Below are 11,581 nucleotides of genomic sequence, written 5' to 3'. Positions count from 1 at the left end.
TCAGTAAAATTTCCCTTTTCCCCGGCAGTCTTTTGACCTCCATAGTGATATAAATTAATATACAAGTAAAATAGAATTGTATCTCACTAAATCTCATGTGTTTATATCTCAACCACCTGCCCGCAATATCTCAACTATTTTATCTCAATGAAATACATGTTGTTACGAATCTGGAAGCCATTGCACACAAAGAGACAGCAGTCCCCAACTTCAGTTATTTCGATAAGTATGTGTTTACAGTTAGAATCCCCCCTTTGTCTACTGGGAATTACATGTGTGCTACAAATTATTGTATAGTCAGGTTTATTACATCTTTTACAACAACTACATCCTCTACAACAGCAACTATAACAACATCCCTCCTTCGCTCCTTCCACCATCAGCCTTCCTCACGCGCATGCGTGCTGAGCACAGATGTGGGCGGGGCTTCAGGTCAGGTCAGGTATGGGAGCATGTGCCAGAACAGCACGTCGCTGCGTCCACTTTCCGCCGGTACTCCAGGGGCCTCCGTCTGGCCATCCCCCAGGCAGATGCCAGGCCCATCCCCATCTCCTTGAGATGATGGTCAACCTGTTGCAACCATGAGGCACGTGGTCGACCCACTGGCCTCCTCCACTCATGAGACTCCCTCGCTGAGAGAATCTGGTGAGCAGGATCAGAGTCAGGAAAACGAGCCACATGTCCATACAGCCGCAACTGACGCTCACGGACTATGCAGGTAACAAATCTCATCCGAGTCTCTCTCAGCAACCGCTCGTTGGACACAAAATCCGACCAGCGATAGCCAAGGATTCTCCGAAGAGACCTGGTACCAAAGGAATTAAGTCTCAGTCTCAGATCCTTGGTCAGAGTCCAAGTCTCGCACCCATAGAGCAAGACTGGAAGTACCAAGGACCTGAAGACTCGGACTTTCGTCCTCCCGCACAGGTACCGACAGCGCCACACCCCATGATCCAGTGAATCCATGACTCCCCAGGCCCGACCCAGACGTCTATTGACCTCTGACTCGCAGCCAGCAGAGACATGAATATCACTGCCAAGGTAAGTGAATCTCTCCACGACCTCAACATCCTCACCACAAACAGACACAGACAGGACAGCAGCATCCAAGATGTCACCGAAAGCCTGGATCTTAGTTTTGACCCAAGAAACCCGTAATCCCAACGGCTCAGACTCCTCATTCAGCACCTCGAGGGCCCCCAAGAGGATGTCTAAAGTCTCCGCAAAGATGACTGCATCATCTGCAAAGTCAAGGTCCGAGATCTTGACATTCCCAAATGACGCACCGCAACTTGATCTCTCCGACATCCTCCCTAGAATCCAATCCATACAAGTGCTGAAAAGTGTGGGGGCAAGTACACATCCCTGACAAACTCCAGTAACAACTGGAAATAAGTCAGAGATGGTACCACCACACTTCACAGCACTCTCAGTACCAGAGTAGAGTTCAGACATCAGATCGATCAGTTTTGGTGGCACCCCACGAAGACCAAGAATCCTCCAGAGGACATCCCGATTCACTGAATCGAACGCTTTACAGAGATCAACATAGGCTGCAAGCAGCCCCTGCCGAAACTCTCATCTGCGTTCGGTGAGGACACGAAGTGCAAGGATACGGTCAATCGTTGACCTCTTTGGTGTAAAGCCTGACTGCTCTGGACGCTGGTGCTCAAGCAGATGGTGGCGAACCCTATCGAGAATTATCCGAGCAAAGACCTTGCCCGGCACTGAGAGCAGCGTCACCCCTCGGTAGTTGTTGCAGTCTTGGCGATCACCCTTCCCTTTCCAGAGAGGGACAACAAGGCCCCTCTTCCAGTCAGTTGGGATGATGCCTGTGTTCCAGGCAGAGCACAAAACTGCATGCAACGACACGAGTGCAGCATTTCCACCAGCCTTGAGAAGTTCGGCATGGATGCCACAGATCCCTGGAGCTTTGCCCCGTTTCAACTGGTTCACCGCAGCCCGTGTTTCCACAAGCGTAGGTGGACCACAGTTGATTCGAGGGTCAGCAACAGGGATTGTAACATCCTTGACGTCCAACTCGACAGTTGGGGGATCAGCCTGGTACAACCGCTCAAAGTAACCGGCCCAGCGGGCCTTCACTTCAGACTCCTCTGTCAAGAGCCTACCACTCTCTGCTCGAACTGTAGTGCTCCGAGGGATGGGCTTGGATGAACGTAATGCGCGAATTCCCCTATAAGCGGGACGAGAATCACCTCGCACATAGGCCTCCTTGTCCACCCTCAGTGCACGTACAGTTTTACGCCTCAACTCCCTGAACAGCTCAGCTCTGCCATTCAGCCTGGCCCTGCAACTCTGGTCAATGGTATCCAGTGTCCCTTGAGAGACAAAATTCTTCTTTGCCCTGCGTTGAGCTCCAAGGCATCCACCGGCAACATCAAGGACGGTGGTCTTAAAGGCGCTCCACAACTCTTCAGGACACCCCAAAGTACCCAGACCCCCCAAGTGTCCACTCAGCCTGTTCGCAAACTCCTCAGCTACTCTCTCATCCCTGAGCTTGGCAACATCCAGCCTCGGCTGGGATGGTACCATTCTCCAGGATTTAAGGTGCAGCTTTAGAGTTGCTACAACAAGCCTGTGGTCAGTATTGAGGAACTGAGCACTCTGGTAGACCCTGCAGTTCTGGATCATCCTCCAACGATCGTCAATGAGGACATGGTCAATCTCCTTTGCCACACCGCCAGCGTTGGAATACCAAGTCCAGCGATGAGCTTGTGGGTGCTGAAACCATGAACCAGCCACCCTAAGTCCATGACTTCTTGCAAAGTCAAGGAACTTGGTGCCATTCTGGTTCATAGTTCCTGACCCATGGGGACCAACATACACCTCATAACCGTCCCTATCAGTTCCAGTCGATGCATTGAAATCCCCCAAGACTAGAAGTGTATCTCGTCTGGGGCACTGATCAACCACAGACTCGAGTGTGGCATAGAATGCATCCTTCACGGTGAGATCACTCGCCTCAGTCGGAGCATAAACAGAGACCAGGGGAATGACACCTAAGGAGTGACGAATCCTTAATCTCATAATACGCTCGTTGACCGGTGTTACCTCAATTATCATTGGGGTCAGCTTATTGGACACAGCTACAGCAACTCCTTGGGTATGGTAACCATCAGAGCGACCAGACCAATAGTAGGTGTAACCACCCACCATTATCTCGCCGCAATCCGGTCTCCGAACCTCAGAGAGAGCTGCAATCCCGATGTCCAAACGCTTGAGCTCAGATGATAACAGAGACAGGTGATCATCCTCTCTTAGGGATAGGACATTCCAGGCACCCACCCGAAGGGACCGCCTCAGGTTAACCGAAGGAGACCGCCATCTGGTGGACGACACCTCAGCACCACTCCGACACACTCTCCCGCAATCTGACCCAGGGATGTTACCCCGTGGTTTCCCTCCTATCAAAGATTGGGGGTCCCGAAGGTTTTGCCCCAATCCCGTCATCCGGTGAGCTGCCCTGCGAAGGGAAGCTGCACAGGAGGTACTCCCACGGAGTGGGTTTTCAGATTTTTTTGCGTTTTTCGGAATGAAGGGTTTTACGGTGGCCGGAGTGCAAATCCTGCCACCAACCTCCTAATAAGAAGTGGCCCAACTGCAGGAGGACGTCCGCAGACACAGTTGGGCACTAGATATGGATGGCCGTTGGCTCACAAGGAGCTCCTCCGCCCTTTGACAGGTTTTGTTTTTAATCCTGCTGGGTGTCCATATCCAAACACCCTCCTCACCAGAAAACCTGGTGGGGGAGACGGTTTAGTCGCCGACAACCCGACCATGGAACAGGTTAGTACAGGTTTACATGGTACCTGTAGCAGGTCACAGATCGAACCTGACCTGACAAACCTGACCTGACCTGAAGCGGGGCTTCCATCGCCTCATATTGGAGCCCCGCCCCAAAAAAGGGCATGGAGTGTTTCCTCTGCCCAATGAGCGAAGTGCAAGCATGACACGCACGCCCCGTCCAATCGGCGGTGGCCACGAGTCGTCCGACAACCCCCCCCGGCCAATCAGGAGGCGAGTGGTGGGGAGAAGAGGCCCCTCCCACCAAAAGAAGGGAAGAGTGGTTGTCTGGACCAGTGTTAGCGAGACAAGGATTGCATTCTGAAGGATCATGGCGATTGCGTTGGACAAGGATCGTCGTGATTGTGTTCTACAAGGTTCGTGACAAATGCGGTCTGCAGTCTTGGTGGCGAGTGTGGCTTGGTCCCGTTCGTGGGCCGTGGACTTTGGGTCGTGGGTTCGAGTCGGTGAAACCGCACGAGGCGGGGAGGTACCCGGCTCTACCAAGAAAAGACCCACGGGCCATTTGTTTTGTATACGTGTGTCCGCGGGCCCCGTCTGTTAAGTGGGGCTGTTTAAGTGTTTTCTTTTCATTGTACATTGCATTTAATTTGTGATAACTCTGCTCTGTGTGCTCCCCTCCCCGATTATTATTGAAAAATAAATCCCCCGTTAAATGTTCCAGCTCGTTTTCTGTGCTTTCCTCCATTGGCCTAGCAAGGTGCATATTGTGAATTAGTAAGGCCATTCGTGCCATGGATTGTTCATTGGGACTGGCGTGGCTCTGGTAACTCTGCTCGGTTACGCCGGATCCGAGTCGGTACCTGAGACTCGGTCCGGTTTTCCCCGGTAGTTGGACAACGTGGGTACTTAGGTATATTGAAATTAGGCAATTAACCCTACCCCATGCCATCAAAGTATTGGCGACCACGGTCCGCTAAGGGATCCGTGACCTTCGGACTTATCCGAGAGTCACGACCTAAATTCCGGGTGTTCGGTGGGAGACGACTCCACTGCTCCACCTAGTGGTCGTTTATCGCCACCGAACCCCCGGCCCACAACAATATAACCAAGACTTGTATCTTAAATGTTTTATACTAAACTGCCCAGCTGCTGAAGAGAAAAACAGCTTGCTGGCATCTCGTTGTCTCACAGAAAGTAAATAATTTCGGAATGCTACCGGAGCAAATGTCTAACAATTAAATAATCATTGTTTTTTGGGGTCCGAGTACTTTACTGACAGCACAAAAAACAGGCTGGGTGTTTTGAGAATCTCATTATCCTGTGATAAATGGAATGTATGTTCAAAGTAATCCACCCGGTCTCTGTGTTTTGTCCTAACCCTGTTATCACCCTCTCCTCAAGGCTGACCTCGTGTTCACACTTCAACTGTTGCCTGAGCGTGTCTATCCACCCCTCCCTCTCAAAGTGGCCATGTCTGCAGTTCTTAGTTCCCTTGCTTCATGCTTGTCAGCCCTCCCCTTCATTTACCCTTGCCAGATGTCGAGCCCTCCTCTGTCTTTTTCTGTTCAAAATAATATAGAGGATTGCTATGTGCATTTTGGGCAGAAAAGAGGATGGTGTTTGATATTGCTTGTCCTGTATTTCCTTCTTTCCCATGCACATGTTTGTTGTTATTTGTTGTTGTTGTTTGCTGGTAATAAATGGTCTCATACTCTGACAGAGAAGAACTGAATTTCTTCTACAGACCCTCAAGGCTCTCTCATCCTCAGGGCTTCCTGCATCAGCTTCTACTTTATATGCCGTGGTGACCCTCTGGGCTCCGATGATGCACCAACGGCTCATCATTTTCCACAAAGATCACCTGCATGGCTGATGATGGTCAATTCTCGACTCTATTTCCCGTCTCTGGCCCCCATGTGCTCGTTCTCAACATCCTTTTCTTTCTTTTTTTATCCCCACCAATGGGACAAACTTCCTCAGTCTATTCAATCTCATTCTTCCCTTCAGGGCTTCAAAGGAAGCTGTTCACGACCATCTCAGGCCGTCCACCGTCCATACCTATGATCTAGCTTCAGCAACCCTCCCCAAAACCAATGTTTCCAAATGCCCAGGTTACTGGGTCCCTCATTCCCACTCACACACCCGACGGTCCTCTTCATTTTTTTTTCTTTGCTCTATTTCTGCTTCTTCCCAGTTTTTCTTCCACTTCTGTGACTGACAGCTTGCACTTGGTCCCCTTGCTCTCATTCATTTTATTCATCTCTGTTTATTCTTCCAAGTCTCCATCTATTTTGCCCTGCTGTTTGTGTGATCCTCCCCCCTCCCATTTTCACTGTTCTTTACCTCTTGCCACCAAAGGAGGACAGAGGTTATGTTTTCACCCCTGTCTGTCTGTTTGTGAGCAGGCCATCTCAAAAAGTTATGGACGGCCAATTGGGCCTATGTTGAAAAACCAGCCAATTATTTTTGAGGTCAACATCGGCCAAAAGGTAAACATAGTAGTCCATGAGCCACACCTCAAAATTTCGGGTTATTACCAAAAGGGGAACAGACCCCACCATGATTTTGGTTAGCTTGATACCTCAAGTGTCCGAAATCAGTTGATGGACTTGCAAGGAAGGTTGCTTAATGACCTTTTAGCGGCCATTTTTAAAGAAGGCTGCCGTTATTTCACCAAAATGGAGGAAATTGGAAAAATACCCACAACTCACCTCCAGAATGTCCTATGGACATGCGATTTAGCTTAAAATGATTGTAAGAACATTCTGCATCTGACAATATATAGTTTTGGATAGTTATTTGCTATGGTATGTTCCAAAATTTGAAATTTCTCCAAAAAAAGTGGCATTTTTAGGGGTTTTTTTGCTACGTGTTATCAGAAGTTTTCTGCCAATTAATGTTCAAATATATCTAAGCTCAATTTTTACCTTGGTCACCGAGAGTGGTTCACAAGGCATTCAAAGAAAGTCAAATATCAAGTTATCTGAACTTCACAAGATTCTATAGATACGTTTTGTGGCATGCTCCTATTTGCTGTTTTCGGCTTTTTGGGGTAGCAGTAAACTGATATCAATAAAACTTTTCACAACACTCCACATAACAGTTTTTTTATCAGAATAAAATGCAGGAGTTCATGCTCATGAATTCCCCTGTATGAACTGTTAACAGTCACTCATAGCTGGCAGCCCCTTGGCCTGGATTTCGGATGATGGAAGGGGTGGTAGTGGGGCAACTCAGCATAACAATTGTGCATTTTGTGAGGAAAGCACCAAATTTGGCACACTAGTAGCCTAACATATTATGAACAGATTTGGATATTGGGCCATCTCAAAATTTTTGACGGCAGTGGAAAATGGCTGCCACAGCCATCAGCGGCTGAATTTGAGATGTCCCAATATCCAAATCTGTTCATAATATGATAGGCTACTAGTGTGCTAAATTTGGTGCTTTCCTCACAAAAGGCACAATTGTTATGCTATATTTAGCTAAGTTGCCCCACGATGGGGGGACTTTATGTCTGATGCGCAGGTTCTAACTTCAGGAAAAATTGGAGGATTCGTATTATCTTCTCCCTCTGGCAGCCCAAGCCCCCCCCCCCCCATGGGTTGACACCTAGATGTGTGCTAGATCTGGGTAGCCCACGGCACCCATGGAAGATTTACCAACAATAACAACAACAAAAATCTACAATTTCAAAAAAATCTACTGGAAAATGAATCTTAAAGTGAAAGTAGCTGATTGTGAGCAGATGGCAGGCAAGGTCATGACATTTAGTAACAATCCTGGACTCATTGGTGCTTTATCCTATTGTAAGCGCTGTCCAGATGCCAAAAATGTAAGTACATAAACTGAGTGTTGTCCACCAGGGCCATAGCCTGGTCAGAGTATATGCTGCCCCCCCCTCCGCCCAGGGCTACGCCCCTGCCCATGATGCACTTTTGCCTATCCTATTCTACTCTGCAATAAAGATTATACACACCACTTCCACTAACATTCAAGGTTGGGGTGGAGCAATGCTGACACATTGTACCATACATACAGTTGACTGGGCCTACATGGATGTGCATGATCAGTATGATGTGATGCACTGAGTTGTATCTGAAGTTCGACAGTAGAGACACCTGGTGTTTGATATGGTAGCTAAACGTCTACATGATTGTCTCTATCCCAGCATAAGCCGATGCAGGGCTGCACACAATTATACTAAACGTATAAAACATAATTTCTAAATCAATGTCAATTCAGGAGCAATTGAGCCTTGCAAAAATTGCAGTAGTTTTGGACCAAGCTCTGTATGCAAAGGCAACAGAGGTAGCCTGGAAGCAGCAAATTAGTTTTGAGAGTATTGTGCTAATGATGGGAAATTTCCATATAATCTGTAACTTGTTGTCAATCATCGGGAAAATGTTTCGTGATGCAGGACTTAGGGACCTCGCTGTTGAATCTGGAGTGATAGCTGAGGGGTCAATTGAGAAAGTTTTAGATGGAAAGCAGTACAACTGTGGCGTCCGTCTCCACATACTCACATATGAAGCTCTGATGTGACTTGCTTGGGCAGGATTCTTTGAATGGTTGGAAAATAACCACAATTCAAACATGGGACATTTGAATGAAACATTACACAGTATTGCGGATATACATGAAAATATATGCGCAGCCACCCTTGAATTAAGTTTGAATGATGAATCATGCCAGAGGATTCTGTATCTGTTCGGGTCTTACCAAGATGTTCTGCGGCACGAAAGTGGCCAATTGGCATCCTTCTGGATGATTTATGTAGATATGGTCGAGATTATGCTTGGTCTGATACGTGCAGATCGCTAAGGTGACTGGCACTTGCATTTATTATGCATCAAGGACTTGATACCTTGGTGTTTTGCCATGGACAAGACAAACTATTCAAGATATCTGCCAGTGTACTATGTGCAGATGACCCAATTGGAGAACACATGTCCAGACCTTCATGATCATTTTCTCCATGGTGGCTTCTCAGTTCAACTTCAGCAAGTGGACCCATTTTCCAAAATTGCAATTGATCAAACAGTTGAAGAGACCCTGAACAATGATACCCAAACATCCGGAGGTACAAGAGGCTTTAGTCTGAGACAAGGTGCCTTGTCACGATTTGATCTAACCGTCGAGTACAGGGCAGAAGCTCTGAGGCAACTCCGAGAAATGGTATCAGTGAGATCGTGTCTAGGTCATGCTGACCTACAAACCTCTAGAATCAAGAGGGATGAAAATGATGTGACATCAATCATTGATATGTCGGAAAACAATTGGACTAATCCGTTCTCAAACCAACCGTCAGATCTTGTGAATTTAGCAACCGGTGCCGCAGCACCGCCAAATGTGAGCACTGACTTATTGAAAGCCTGCGGAAAAGGTAAAGAAGCCTTTAAGTTACATGCACAGAAGTTAGAGGAGGGTTCAGGATTTTATGACCCAAGAAAGAAACTTAAATTACAAACATTCAGTTCAATGCAGAAAGACAGTTGTCAATGCTGGGACAAACAAAGAGATTGTTTTGAAGGCAGACCATCGTGTCTTTGGACACATGATCTTGATCGCTCAGAACAGGAAGTTAGATATGAAAGAAGTTCTCTGCTATCCTCTCGGTCCCAAACCATGGGCATTGGCCAATGATGACGGCACCCTAAAGAAAACAGGGAAAGCAACTTTGGGCAAACATATTGAAAAAGAAATTGCTAATGTTGAATTGTCCTCAGGTCCTCAGGCAACAATAGTTGATGCCATGGGGATAGTCCAAAAGATTCACGGCGAGAATCTGACATTTGAAGAACTCTCAGTGATAATTCTGAAGAAAGTCCTGAATGATTGCCAGGGAAGTGGACGAGTTGATGTTGTGTTTGACGTCTACAAGGACCTGTCGATTAAAGACGCAGAACAGTTGCATCGTGGTTCTCAACATGGCATTGCATTTAATCAGATAAAGCCAGGACACAGAATAAAGAACTGGAAAAGGATGTTGGTGAGTAAGGAAAGCAAGAACAAGCTTACAATGTTTCTTGCTGACAACTGGAAGGAATAACGGAACAGAGACAAACTTGGTAACACAACAATGATGGTCACCACCTCTGGTGAAAAGTGTTTCCAGATTACGAAGGATAATGTGACAGAGATTGCGGCGCTTGCATCAACCCATGAAGAAGCCGACACAAGAATGCTGGTTCATTGCAAACATGCTGCCATTACATATCCAAAGGTTATGGTGATTTCAGAGGATACGGATGTATTTGTGATCCTCCTTGGCCTACATTCGGAATTCAGGACAAGTAGAATCCTGTTAAGACGCGGGGAAAAAAAAACAAATAAGACTTATTGACATCTCAAGGTTGGGCACAATACTACGCAAGGATGTGTGTACGTCGTTGATAGGAGTCCATGCGTGGACTGGCTGTGATTTAACTAGTTCATTCGCTGGCCAGGGTAAGGTAAAAGCAATCAATTTGATCCGCAAAAACCAGCATTTCAGAGAAGCGCTCATGAAACTTGGTCAGGAGTGGGTCGTCAGAGATGAAATGTTTGAAACGATACAGGCATTCACCTGTAGCATGAATTGCTCAAACACGAATGTCAAGGAGGTCAACATCCTCCGTTATGATTTGTTCTGTTCAAAGAAAGGGGATGTTTCATCGGAACAGATTCCCCCATGCAAGGATGCATTAAAACAACACAAGTAACGTGCGAACTACCAGTCTGCCATTTGGAGGTGTAGTCTCCTGAACTTTCCTGAGATACCCAGTCCCACTAAAGGGCATGGTTGGATAATGGTAAAGGGAAACTTGGAAATATATTGCCTTACAATAGCCCCAGCCCCAGAGGCTGTTCTGGCACTAATGTCGTGCAAGTGCCCAAGAAGTTGCAATGATGACTGCCCCTGTGTAGTGAATGGTTTCAGCTGCACACCAGCGTGCAGACTACAAAACTGTGCCAATGTGCGTGATGAGAGAGAGGATGAAGACCAATTGCAAGACATGGATGATAGTAACAGTGACAAGGAAGACTAAATTAGATATATTTTTAAGTGGTTGAGTACATATTGAGAAAGTGTATTTTAATTTGTGGACGAGTGCTAAAGTCAAGACGTCGGGAAAACCTTGCCAGGAAATTACTGGGGGGTACCGCGAGAACCGGTTTGGTCGGTCAAACAATATGTGAATATTAGTTAACAATTACATGAAATGATCATTCATTTGTCAGTAAAAGTTTAATTCGGCAGGGCATTGGGATGCAGTTTGAACACAGACGACATTACTGGATCACCAAAGTATGAAAATAGCCAGAAGTTGTTGGATCAACCAAACCGGTCATGTATAAGGATGTCATGTACAAGGATGTTTTGTAGGCCTCATTAGGTAAAGCCATGGAGTACATCGACTGGGATCCGGCTCTTACAAGAGCCGCCACTGGTTGTCATATTGGGCTGATGGAACGGAATCCGTCTGTGACGGGGTTTCGGCTCGTTATTATTATTAGTCTTCTTGCGGCATTGTTCTCCTGTTACTTTTTCTGAATGAGCAATGCCGCTACAAAGCACACAGTCTTGGTTTCCTTCAAGGTGCGTGATTTTGGTATAAACTTTGCCAATTGATCAGTTGGTTCTCCAAACTAGCATTATAATTTGTTTGTTGTTTTCCATTTGATAGAATTGTGGTCTTTTTCTCATTGGTGTCTGTAACGTCATCTCTTCTAATTTGTTGGCCAACTGTTCTTCCAACCTGTACTGATCTTCATCATCCTCTCCGCCATTCTGACAAGGTCTCCCTCTTCTTTCTGCTCATCAACATCC

This window comes from Eptatretus burgeri, chromosome 5, assembly GCF_056783735.1.
Source record: "Eptatretus burgeri isolate ZD-2024b chromosome 5, Ebu_testis_v1, whole genome shotgun sequence".
Classification (NCBI taxonomy): Eukaryota; Metazoa; Chordata; class Myxini; order Myxiniformes; family Myxinidae; genus Eptatretus; species Eptatretus burgeri.
Note: the sequence above shows the minus strand (reverse complement) of the source record.